Raw genomic sequence first — 12,097 nt, 5'->3', positions numbered from 1 at the left:
TAATTACTTATACTTTAAAAGTAACAATGTACGTAAAAGGGCCCAGGCAAATCTCAAACGATGGGTCGTTTATACTTTGAAGGATCAAGTCAATCAACCACACACAACCTGAAAGGGTTGACCTCCTTTAGTCATCAGTCTGATGTGTGTAATAATCAACAAATGTTGATTTTGTGAACGTAGATAATGACAGACTGAGTGTTCTGCGAGATCGGACAGGCAGACTGGTGCCTGACCATTTACTGCTTTGCAAGCAAGGGCTACTATTTTCAAAATAAACTCTGAACTCAAGGGAAAGCCAGGGTGATTAATATGAAAATAATTTTTATGTTACTTTAAGAGCAGAATGTTAAGAATGTATCATATTTGAAATAAAAATGACTAATTTCAGTGTGTGTTTAGTCTACGCTCTTGTCTAAGACTACACATCTAAATCAAAACAGTAGCTAAATGCTATTGAAACATTATTTCAAATGTAATAATCAATAGATTATATTATTTTAGCAACTGTATGAGTAATTTCAGCTCTTTTGTTTTAAATGAAAGCAACTAGATCATGTTGGATGTTATATTTAATTTTTTGGGGGTAAATACCCTGAAGCCTTGGTATTTGTACTTAAGATGGTTGTTTTGTTAGACTCTCATAGCGCCTCGTGCTGAATTGTGATGCTAAAAGATAGTTATTCAAATGAGAGTTACACTTAATATCATCTGTATGACAATACTCAGAAATAACTGCATGTTTTCTGAACATCACGCAGTCCCTCCAGTGGGGACACTCCACTGGTCTTCATATCCCCTCACTATCTTTTGCAGGGCCCTCTGCAATTAATGCCTAATGTGTCTGTCTACATTAAATTTCAGGAAAGTACAGAACAATAACTGGGTCTACTTTTATTTGTTTGATGAGTTTGCCTGCCGTAATATTACAAATAAATACTGAACAACCTAAATCTGAAGTCAGAACATCAGATTTAGTCCTCGCTTTTAAAAGAAAATAGAAATATCAGAGCTAGCTAGCTATGAAGCAGTCAATCCTGCAGTTGTTTGACTTATGGAAAGTGTGAGTGAGAAGTGCAAAAGTGAATCTGAATTAGTGTCACATCAGTTTTTGGTGTGGTGGAAAGTTTTGTACACTTGTAAGAGGATGAGATATTTAAACCCTCTCCATCAACATCCCTCTATGTCGGTGTGTGTGTGTGCCTGTGTGTGTGTGTGAAAGCGCTTTGTTTCCAACATGCACACCCTCACACTAAGACAACCAGCTAGACATCCATCCATCCGTCCATCCACCACCCACCGCCAGCACCGGACTTTGTTGGAGCACCAACTTTATTTTCACCTCGATATCTGTCATGAAACCGCACAAAACAAAGAATCAATCAATTCCGGGCACTTTTATCCCCCCATCTTTCAGCCTTTCACAGCCGCAGCAGTCATGCAAGTGCACATGCGGACACAGACGTGTACGTACAGCACGGATGCTACCTGGACTATTAAACTGCGAGCAGCCCGACACGCCGCTCTCTCCAAACTAAGCGCGCAGGCATGAAGCGTCGGTTTCAAGCTCCCCTCTCTGTGAATTGATTCTACTATGAGCCTACACGAACCTCTGCTCTCCGAGCCGGGGAGACTCGAAAGGAAAGGACAGAAACCGGTTCTGGTCAGAAGCGCCTCTTATTTTACCAGGTGTAAAAAGGAGGCTAACAAATTTCCTCAATTGTGCTTAGCGCGATAAAACAAGATAATTAGTCTGTTTCAGTCGGATTCGCGCCGGTTCTTATTCAGCGCCACCCCCGCGGCGTTGAATGGAACATTCCACAATTTATTCCAGGGAAAGACTGACAGTTTTTTGGGTCATGAAGCAGCTGTTGAAGTCAGCGGCCTGTCCCCCCTCCGCTGGAATAAGAAATTAGTTCATTTTAAAGTAAATAACTAAAGCCCGTGGCCGATAAGGAGGAATTATAGAATGACTCGGCCCCCAAAACATTTAAACCTATAAATACGACCCCCCCCCCCACCTCCTCCCTATGCGGCTGCATCATATTATTAAACAGATTGGTGCCAGTCTAACAATTATTACTAACACAACACTGTGTATACTAAGCAACTTATGGAAGAATTACGCTGTGCGTGGTTTGGATCCTGATGGTTGGTATATGTGAGCATTCTAAAAAGGGCCTAATGTAAATTAACATTTAATAATATGAAGCTGATTTTCAGATGTTGGAATGAAATTTAAAGGCCCCTGGAGGTGATATAATGAGGAGTTTATATAAGTGTTATTTCCATGTTGCCAAAATAGGTTCCTGATTATGCTGTTAATGATACAGCAATGATAAAATGGTGTCTAATATTACGCCACCTTGTTGGAATTTGATGCTTGGTGGGAACTCGAGTTTTTCCACAGTGGGCTTTGTATTACTGAGGCTATTTTTATTCAGAACTGTGACATAAACGAGTAGAAGTGTCATAAGTGAGCGATAATTGATCATTTTTTACATTGCCTTACTTATGGTATAGTTACTTTCCTGCTGGTTTTCATTATTGGGTATCTCCCATGTAATTAATTCTCAGCTTCTGCATTTATCCACCCAGTGCAAATGTGATGGAAGTTTTAATGTTTCCAGTATAACATTAACATTAGAAGAACTCTCTGATGTTTACTGTATTTTAAGATGGTTGCGATGTCCACCAGGTGTTTGACCCACCCACATCAGCTGTGAGCTTCAGCCTCTCAGTTTTATTGAACTAAAAACCTGCAGGAAGTAGAACTGGACATTTGGAGTGAAGGAGAAAGATCAATGTGACTATTCAACTTTTACTTTTGAGACCTGTAGAGGTAAAAATAAGGTTCAAAAAGGCAATCTCCATGAATTACATAATGGCTTCATGAAAATATAGGTTTGATTCAGGACAGTTCTGGGACCCATATGGGTCCTTCATGTGCTATGCAATTTGAACTAATTTTCTTAATACCCATATAGTTCTTTGTGTGTACAATTTTATTCCCTCTTTATTAGTCACCTTACCTCAGTTTACCTGCTCAGATAATTCTCCAGCTGCACCATATTCTTCTGGTTTAAACCTTTATGTTTTTCTGTTTTTGTTTAGTTTTCCTATTTTTTCATCAAAACCTTCTTTTTTGGAACTAATTTCCCAGGCTGTTAACCTGCATTTGGGTACAAAAAAAATGACACAATCATAACAGATAATACCTGAGTCAGGTATAATCACCTTTATATTTTTGTGCAATAAAGCGGTGATAACAACCCAAAACTCGCTGTGACACGAGAAGATCTTTCTGTGACTGGTAGATGGTAACTTAACAAAATGTCAATTTGAAATTTTTTAAAGTATTTTGTAGACAATAACACAGAAGTGTTACTCTAGTTATTACTCGTCCTAGACTTTTATATAAATTTTATTTAAAAATTGAGTACATTTAGCAAATTCCTGAGCATAAAGCAAATTCATGAATGTATTTATTGTACACTTTGACTCTCTCGAGTTATTTATGTTTTTGACCTTTTCACAACAGGCTGAAAACAAAAGCCATCTACTCCTTGGACATGTTCCAAGTTTTAAAAGATTGTCCTTAAAGGTAATATAACTAGTGACATAACTACATTCTGATTTTCTGGAGCCTACATAAATATTACTATAAAAATAGGAAATTAATGAAATTATCACGGAATCAATCAGATGTGCCTCGTTAGTCCAGAGCAGAATCACATTCAGCATTGATTCTCAGTGTTTGGGTCACCTGGAAGCTCAAATTTTCAGCAGTATTTTGTTAATGTGTTTCGACCGAATGGAATCTCTTGTCGGTCCCGAAGCGAACCGATGCATTCCAGAGCGAGAACATGGAGTCTCACCAAGCGCTCTGAGACAGCACATGGCATGAAAAACCACTGCTGCCTGTCTGAATCACATCATGTCTGTCACACATTTAACTAAAAACTAACTTCACTGCAGGCGTAAAACTACAAAAGTAAAACTGGACATTTGGAGTGAAAGAGAAAGATTATCGAATAAAAATGGTTTCTCTGTGTTGTTGCATACCTGACTTGGTCTACTGTGAGACCAAGCAGCAGCTAAACTCATCTGTAATCTGATTGGATTGTTAGATCTGAGATTGACATGGCGTCGACCAATCAGCTGAAAGGGAGGAAATCCTTTTTGGAATTCATTCTCGCAAGGGAACTTGAGTGCAGAGTTTTGTACGTATGTTTTGCTTTGTACCAGTTAAAAAAAAGTCACAAAAATGTCAAACCTATGTAATTGGTTTTTAAAATACAATTTTCTTCCACACGTAAATTCTTTGTGACAGGGTTAAACACTGTAAAAACACCGTCTTACAGAATGAGGATGTTAAGTTGTTGGCATCAGCGGCTCAGCCGAAGCCACCCCGCAAGAAGGTGTCGTAGTTAAGCAAAGTGCCAGACAGAGTAAAAAAAAAAAGCACAAAGCTAAATGTTGAAATAACAGGAAAAAAAAAATGCAAAATTTGAGGGAAGGAGAATGAAGAAGAGCAAGAAAAAGTGTTCAGTTTGTCCACCGGTAGCCAAAGCTTGTAGAAGCATAACAATAGAGATAACTCAGGATAACGTAACCTGCTCTAACTATATGAATTTTGATAAAAGTAGAAGGGGTCAGCGTGTGCCTCACGGATTAAAACTGGGAGCTGATTCCACAGGACAGAACCCGATATCAAAAAAGATGCTGCTCTGACATAAATATGTTCCTTGTAGACGCACCATGAGACTGAGTCACTGAACTTGTGCACCTATAGGTCTGTACCTATTATTACCTCTGGAAAAAGTATTTATTCTTTTCTCTAAGCTGCTTTATTAACTACGAATAACTAGCCTTTATTTAATGTAAAACAAGGACTCAGAATTTGTTGTAAGAAATAAAACATTTATGTTAACATTTTTCAAGGTAACAAATGTAGAGCTTCATGTAAAAGTCTGCATTCATCCTTCATTATTGTATTTTCATTTCTGTGTGGCCTTTTCACTTTTTCTGTACTTCTTGTACTGAACATTTTCAAAGTAATATTCTTTTTGATGTTAAAGCCATCAGTCATCTGTGATCTGTTAATTGACAACTTTGCAATGAGAACGTTTAAAATGAGGTGTTTGGGTACTCTGATAAAGCCACAAAGCTAAAGAGAAACAATTTCCTCCAATGTGTTCAGTTGAATCTTTGAAAAAAAAATATTGCAGCATATATGTATACACATATATAGCATTTTAGTACCAATAAGGTAATTTATAAATGCCTGGTACTTCTCTTTTATTACTTGTCCATTGTCATTGTTTTTCTAAGAATACGATATATGTCATGAAAATGTGAGGATAAAGTGACCAAAACATTACAAAAATCATTGAAAAACCCAAAGAAATCATGAGGATGTGTTGTTCAGTGCTACTTTAGAGGAGACAAGAAAGAAATTACACGGGAGTTAAACTTTTTGCAGAGTACTTTCAAAAACTTGTTCTGGATTTCCTTTCCTTGACATCTTAAATATTAGTTTTGTGCCGAAAACCAACAATATTGTGATATTGTGCTGAACAAACGTAGTTGAATATTTATTACTATGTTAAAAACTAAGAAGTAGATTAAAGTTGGTTGCTGACGATCTACACTCGCTTGTTTCTACACCCAAATCCATTGACTTTCTCCACTTAGCACTCCAGACTCCTCTGTTTAATATTCTCCTCATGACTTAAATTGTTTTATGTTGTTAAATGCCCATCTGGGGAAGTGCATTGCTAATTAGCTAAGGCTATAAACGTTAAAGTGTTCTATTTTTGTTAATACTTAACACTTGTCCCCATGCAAATAAACAGTAAAGTAGAAAGAAGACTTGTCCACCTAAGCCAGCGGTCTCACATTTATTCCTTCCTCCATCTCTTCTTCCAGTTCCCCTCCCACCGCCCTTCCTGTCTGCCCAGAGTCACCAGTCATCCACCGGCATGCGTCCCTCCTCTGGTTATAATTGAGATCATATGCCGAAGCCGGCGCTGAAACCCAACACGGGACGTCCACATCAAATAAAACCTGCTGTCAGCAGCGGGGCCCGGCTCCACCAAGTGAAACCATATCTGAGTCCGCCTCACCAGCACGCCATAAAATGTTAGCCCAGAGGACCGACAGACATATAGACAGATGGACCACACCTCTGTTAAAGACATTTAATTCTCCGTCTGTAAGGCTGAAGGTTCCGTCAAGTACGGGTTCAGGTGTTCGTCAACGTCTGAGGGGGAAGTTCTCCGTCTTTTTCCCACTACTTGCTCTGTCAGTCACACACCAAAAAGGGGGATCCTCAATGCTCAATGCTGAGGGCGGCGAATGACTTGCTGATTGTTTCAACTTTTTAAAATGTTTACTATACACACACATTCAATGAATTGAATTATTTTGTATTTTTTACGAACAAGCTGAGAAACTAGTTGTGCAAAAAAAATGTGCAATATAGCAAAATGCAAACATGCCAGAAATTTGGATCTGTCTAATTCACAAAGTCTTCGCCTAAAGGAATATTTGTTGCTGCTAAGCTGATAGTGGCTCCCTGTGTATTGTGCCTGCATCTGGTGGATAATCCATTGTATCTTTTGTTTATTTTTATATTTATAAAAATTGCAGCCTGACAGATTAGTTGTTATTTGACTTACAGGGTGAAATAGTACTAGTATTTTGCAATCAGTGCTAATTCTGATGCACAACAGGAACAAAACTTTGTTCCACTGCTGGCTTTACTAAAATATTGCACTGATTTCATGCAAGGTATAATTCATCTTCTTTCCTCTTATATTTCCATGATCTCTTGAGTGAATTGCCAAAAACTTAAAACGTTTTTGTTGGCACCTTAGAAAGCAAAAGTTATAATTTTTAAAATTTCAGTCTATCACATTCAGAGGTTAGTAACTCAAGTGATATAACTCTGCATGTAAGACACGCCTTACCTGGCCAGGAGTCATGTTTAGGCCAAGGAAAATCCCAATTCTTCTAGTGGGAGAAAACTTGAAGAGCCTTTTCACATTTCCTAAATGAAGACAAGATGCAGTGGTGTCAAACAAAGCACAAATGTTTCTTTTCTGTTCCAAAAACATCTAAATTACTTGCTTATTCACAACAGCTATCTGCACATACATTTTTTTCAATAATACAGTGAGACGCCGTTCTAACGGTTTTGAGGCGAGTTCTTCGTACTGAAATATACTGAGATCTGAAGCTTGCAGTGAGGAAACCAACGTCTCTTTCTCTCCTTAATATTTGCGACTGGTGTGCTTGTGTTGGATTTTTGAAGCAAAAAACAACTGCGACTCGACGCTAAGAGTGCAAATTGCTTTCACCGGATCCCCTTGATTGGTGTGTTTGTGACATTCAGCGAGTGCCTTGCTTTGTCAACGAGCTGCTGAGACAGAGCAAATATTGTCCATTCAGGTTGCACGAAAATTGAGGTAATATGATGCATCAGTGGATGAGGACAGAGAATAAGTTTAGGAATTGGACGATAAAATCAAGATCAAAATGTGTCCAAAAATGTGGTTTTGTTGGTATATTTTGCAACAAAATACACCTGAAGTAAAGAATGAGTCATTCAAATCATTTTTTCTTTTGTTTTAATTCTTAGTTTGACTTTTCTTAGATGTTTTTTAAAATAATTTCCCTTTGCTTTATCAACAGTAGGGGCACCTATAACACGCAAACTGACTTATATTCAAATGCAGCACTGAAGTTCTGTCTCTTGTAATTTAATCTCACCCATTAAACTATTTTCTAAGTCAAACTTTTTTTTAAGATTGGCATGGGCATTCAGATTTTGAGGTAGGGTTGATAGATGACTCTGTCTTAAGGGCCTAGCATGGTCAAACCAAAGTCGAATTGTTGATTCACACACACATTTCACAGTACACGAGCTCCTGTGAAACCCCGTGTCCCCTGCAGCGGACGTCATGGTGTTTTGTCATGAGTGGCTTGCAGTAGCATAGTAAACAGTGATCATGGCAGAGAGGAACAACTGTTATGAGTTCACACGTCTGAAGGAGGAGGAAACGATGACTGACGAGCTGCAACATCTCATTTTATTTTCCATATTATTAAAAAAAAAAAAAAAGGCTGGAAGGCGTCAGTGGGACTCTCACCCTCTGGATTGGACCGGAACCGATCAAGAGGAGTTTAATGTTTCAGACCAACAGTTTGCATCGGACATTTGCTACTCAAAACTATCCTGGCTTCTGTGTTTTTGTGCATCTTCTAAAACCCCCAGTCTGCCTCAAAAGATGGACGCTCACACTGAACCACTTTGTGCTTTCTTCCTCGTAAGACCAAGTCATTCCTTCCCACCTTTACCACATGCTTGGTCAGCATGAGGGACTCTCCTGCGAGCCTCTTTATCCAACTGGCTAAAAGTCCTTTTGACAGAAAACCTTTCAAAAGTCGGCAAAAGAAACTCCACTTGACTGCAATTGTTTTGTAATTAGCATACTCTATGCAACTGAATTTGTATATTTGAACTGTTTTTTTAAACATGAAATTTAAGAAAAAAAAATCCTATTTCTAAAATGTTTTGAGATGACAATTGTGCTTTAAACTCAAATTAACAAATGCCTCAGTGCTGCTGATGCAATTAATGTACTGTGACTTTCACACCTTCAGAATACCGAAATCCAAAATGGCCTCATGGTGGCAGTTCTGAGCGCCATTGCCTTGCATCAAGAAGATCCGATATGTGATTGCTGCCTTATTTGCGTGGAGTTTACATGTTCTCCTTGAGCAACCACTGATTCTCTCTGTGTACTTCGACTTCGTGAAAAAGTCCAAAAACGTGACCTCTTCGCTAAATGGTTCCCCTGAGTTGCCCTGTGTGAGTGTATCTATGTTTCTCATAAGCAGCCCCTCCGCCCCCATTGCCAACCCACCCACTCATATTGCAGAGCACATGTAGGCACAGAGGAGCAGGTATAAAGAATGAATGAATGGTTCAAAGACCTCACAACATGTAATTGACCAGAACTATTGCAAAAAAACAAAAAAAAACAACTTGTGCTCAGCTGGTTGAAACAGATTCATCTAAACATGACTCTGACGTGTTAATAAGATATTTTCAGAGATTCTTGGACTATCAAAAATCTTCACAACATTAAAACACACACACACACACACACACATATGCTGTGCAGCCACTCCCCTGCTGTATATCGCAGATGCAGCAGCACCAACCGTTCCTCAACAGATACGACTGCGATTGAATTGCCCTTTAAGTCCACATGTCTGAGCAGAAAAGATAGAGATCCAGAGAGCCGGAAGATAGATGGAGCGCTGGCAATGACTGTACGGCCGCTGGAAGCCACGGTGTCCTGTTGTTCGTCAAGTAGTCTGGAGATCAGATGCTATCGGGCCAGGAGGTGTCTGCTCTGCGCCGAGTGCCACACACAGCAGTGAGTTTACGTAAGGGATAAACAGTGACCCTTGGGTTGTAATCCACTCGCAGGCCGAGCAGAAGCTGTGTGTGGATTACCAAAGACTAACTGCAGACTCTTTGCTTGTTTTACACCTCAAGAGGATCCTAATTGAGCCAAATCTCATTATTTATGGCTGGCAGCAGAGACAGTTAGTACTCAGTGTTGCTGGTGTATCTTTAAGGAGTTCAGTCAGGAGCCGGATCTGCTCCTGTAAGAGTGAGCACGCACTAGTTCGGCCTGCATGCAAGTGGCTCTCCAGAGGAGAATTAGAAGGTGGAAGCGGAAGCATTTGCTGGCCATGAGAGGCTCCGTCTTCACCGCGTTGCAAGTGAGCAGCGAAGGCTGCAGGCAATACGTAGCAAGGACAAACGTCAAAAACAAATTGAGTATTTAAACAAAAAAACAAATATTTTCTAGCTTTACTTTCTGTGACTTAGTAAATATTGCTAATGCGGAGCCATGCAGAGAATTTGCTGCGAGCGGCTTCCTCGACTGGCAATTTCCCCTCATTATTAAAACTCAAGAATTGATGATTTAAAGATACAGCGATATTAAGTTTCATTGCCGACTGATATGAGAATTATGAACGGTGACAGAGGGCAAGAGCTGACCTCGTGTGGAGCCACGGTTCTCCACACGGATAGACAAAAAGGAAAGACAACCTCCGAGAGGCGTCCACATAAATGTCACGCTTCTGGCCTGCTAATAATCTTTTTTTTTAAAAGAACACGACTTACAATAAAGGAGCGAGGGAGTAAGAAATTAAAGAGAACCAGAAAGCAAAAGAACCAGGAGAGGAAGAGGAGTGTGTTAATATATTTCAAACAAAGAACCAAAGCATATCAGATGCAATGTGAGATTTTGCTGATTTTCAGATGGCTGCAGTCAGGCGACGTGAAGCTGGGCGAGGTGGAGAGAGCGAGAAACAGAGAGAAAAAGAAAGATGAAGGAGACAGACAGAGGTGGAGGGTTGGGGGGGGGGAGATTTGGGAGTTAGAAACCTCTCAACCATATGCATTTCTGCATCTGCAATATCCATGCAAATGGTGGCATGCATGAGTGATAGGAAAGCAATGAGAGGAGCTACTTTTCAGTCGTGTTGCCCTGAATGATGCCGAGCTCCTGCCGAACTCACACACAAAACGCACAGAGCTGCAGATGACAGCACAAATGTAGCTCCTTAAGTCAGTATTTTTCTCCATCAGTCTTTAGAAGTGGACAGAACAGCGTCTGCCAACAATTCTCCATCTTCATAAGCCATAAATTGTTTTCACAATATTAAAAAGGCAAAGCCAGGTTTTGGGCTTTTGGGGTGATTCAATCATGATTAGATTTTCATGTGTAGTAGCTGGATGGGAAAAGAAAGTAGAGAATTCAAAATAAGTTAAACATAAAAAAACAACAACAGAGGACAAGCTAAATGCTGTCTAAAAGTTGTTTGGTTCTGGTCCTGGCAAGACTGAGTAAACAGCATGCTGATGACCCAAAGGATCTGGATGGTTCGTACCCGACAAGCAACTCTTTGAACTTAAAACTGGTTTTAGTTGTAGGCAATAAAAAATAAAATCTGTCCTTTTACAAACAGCGAGCCATAGCGGTAATTCAAACGCAGGTTAATTTTCCTGGTGATGGTCAGGACTCTGACAGCAGCAGTTTGAATGGACTGTGGCTGCTTGATTGATTTTGCATTTTTAAAGAGGCTGGAGCGATATTCTAAGACAAAATGTGTGCTTACAGTAAGTTCTGACACGCTGGTGCTCAAATATCCTGAAGCAACAAACGCACCATTTCAAAAGATGTAAGCAGTGCCATTAATTAGGCAGATGAGCTCACTCTGCTTTGTTGGCATTGTGACATGCAAACACAAGGGTTTGAAATAATTTTTTAGGAGAAAAGCAGTTCAGTGAAACCAGTGAAGTGTTACTTAGAGGAATGTCTCCGTTTTATATAAAAGTGGACAGAAAAAACTTCAAACTAGACGTATTATTTAGTTTGGCACTGGCTGGAGAAGCATCTATTGCCATCAAACTTTATGCTCTCAGTGTTTAAAACTTGTTTTAGGAACAAAAACAACAACAACTTAAATCTTTTCTGCATTAAATAGGAGGAAACTTTGACCCATCCAGGTATTGACATATGAACACACTAACTTAGTAGTGACTATTGTGTTTTTATTTAGTGACATATAAACCTATAGTTGTATATCATCAGCATATACACGGCTAGAGATCGCAGTACTCCTTAATCTGAGCTACAGAATCTTGTAGCTGTTGAATAAACTTTTCCCAATGTAGTCTCAGTGCTGTGATGTACGTTCATTGATTAAACAAATGGAAAACAGATGGCTGAACTTTTCAGCCTACATAAAATAACAGTTTCCAACTATGAATAATGCTAGTACTGACCCTTGGGAATGCTTTTCCTCAACAAGGACAGTGAAGCTCGTCAGAGTTGCTAAACAGATGAACGGATGCAAGGCAATTCTGCAAAAACCTGTTGGAGGGTTGTGAAAAAGCTTGAGACTGGGACAGAGGTTTGTTTTCCAGCAGGACACTGGCTCTAAACAAACAACAGAACGGTTTAAATTAAACAATATTCAGTGTTCGAACGGCCCAGTCAAA

Source organism: Poecilia reticulata, linkage group LG4 (assembly GCF_000633615.1).
Source record: "Poecilia reticulata strain Guanapo linkage group LG4, Guppy_female_1.0+MT, whole genome shotgun sequence".
Taxonomy (NCBI): domain Eukaryota; kingdom Metazoa; phylum Chordata; class Actinopteri; order Cyprinodontiformes; family Poeciliidae; genus Poecilia; species Poecilia reticulata.
This window is presented reverse-complemented; position numbering follows the sequence as displayed.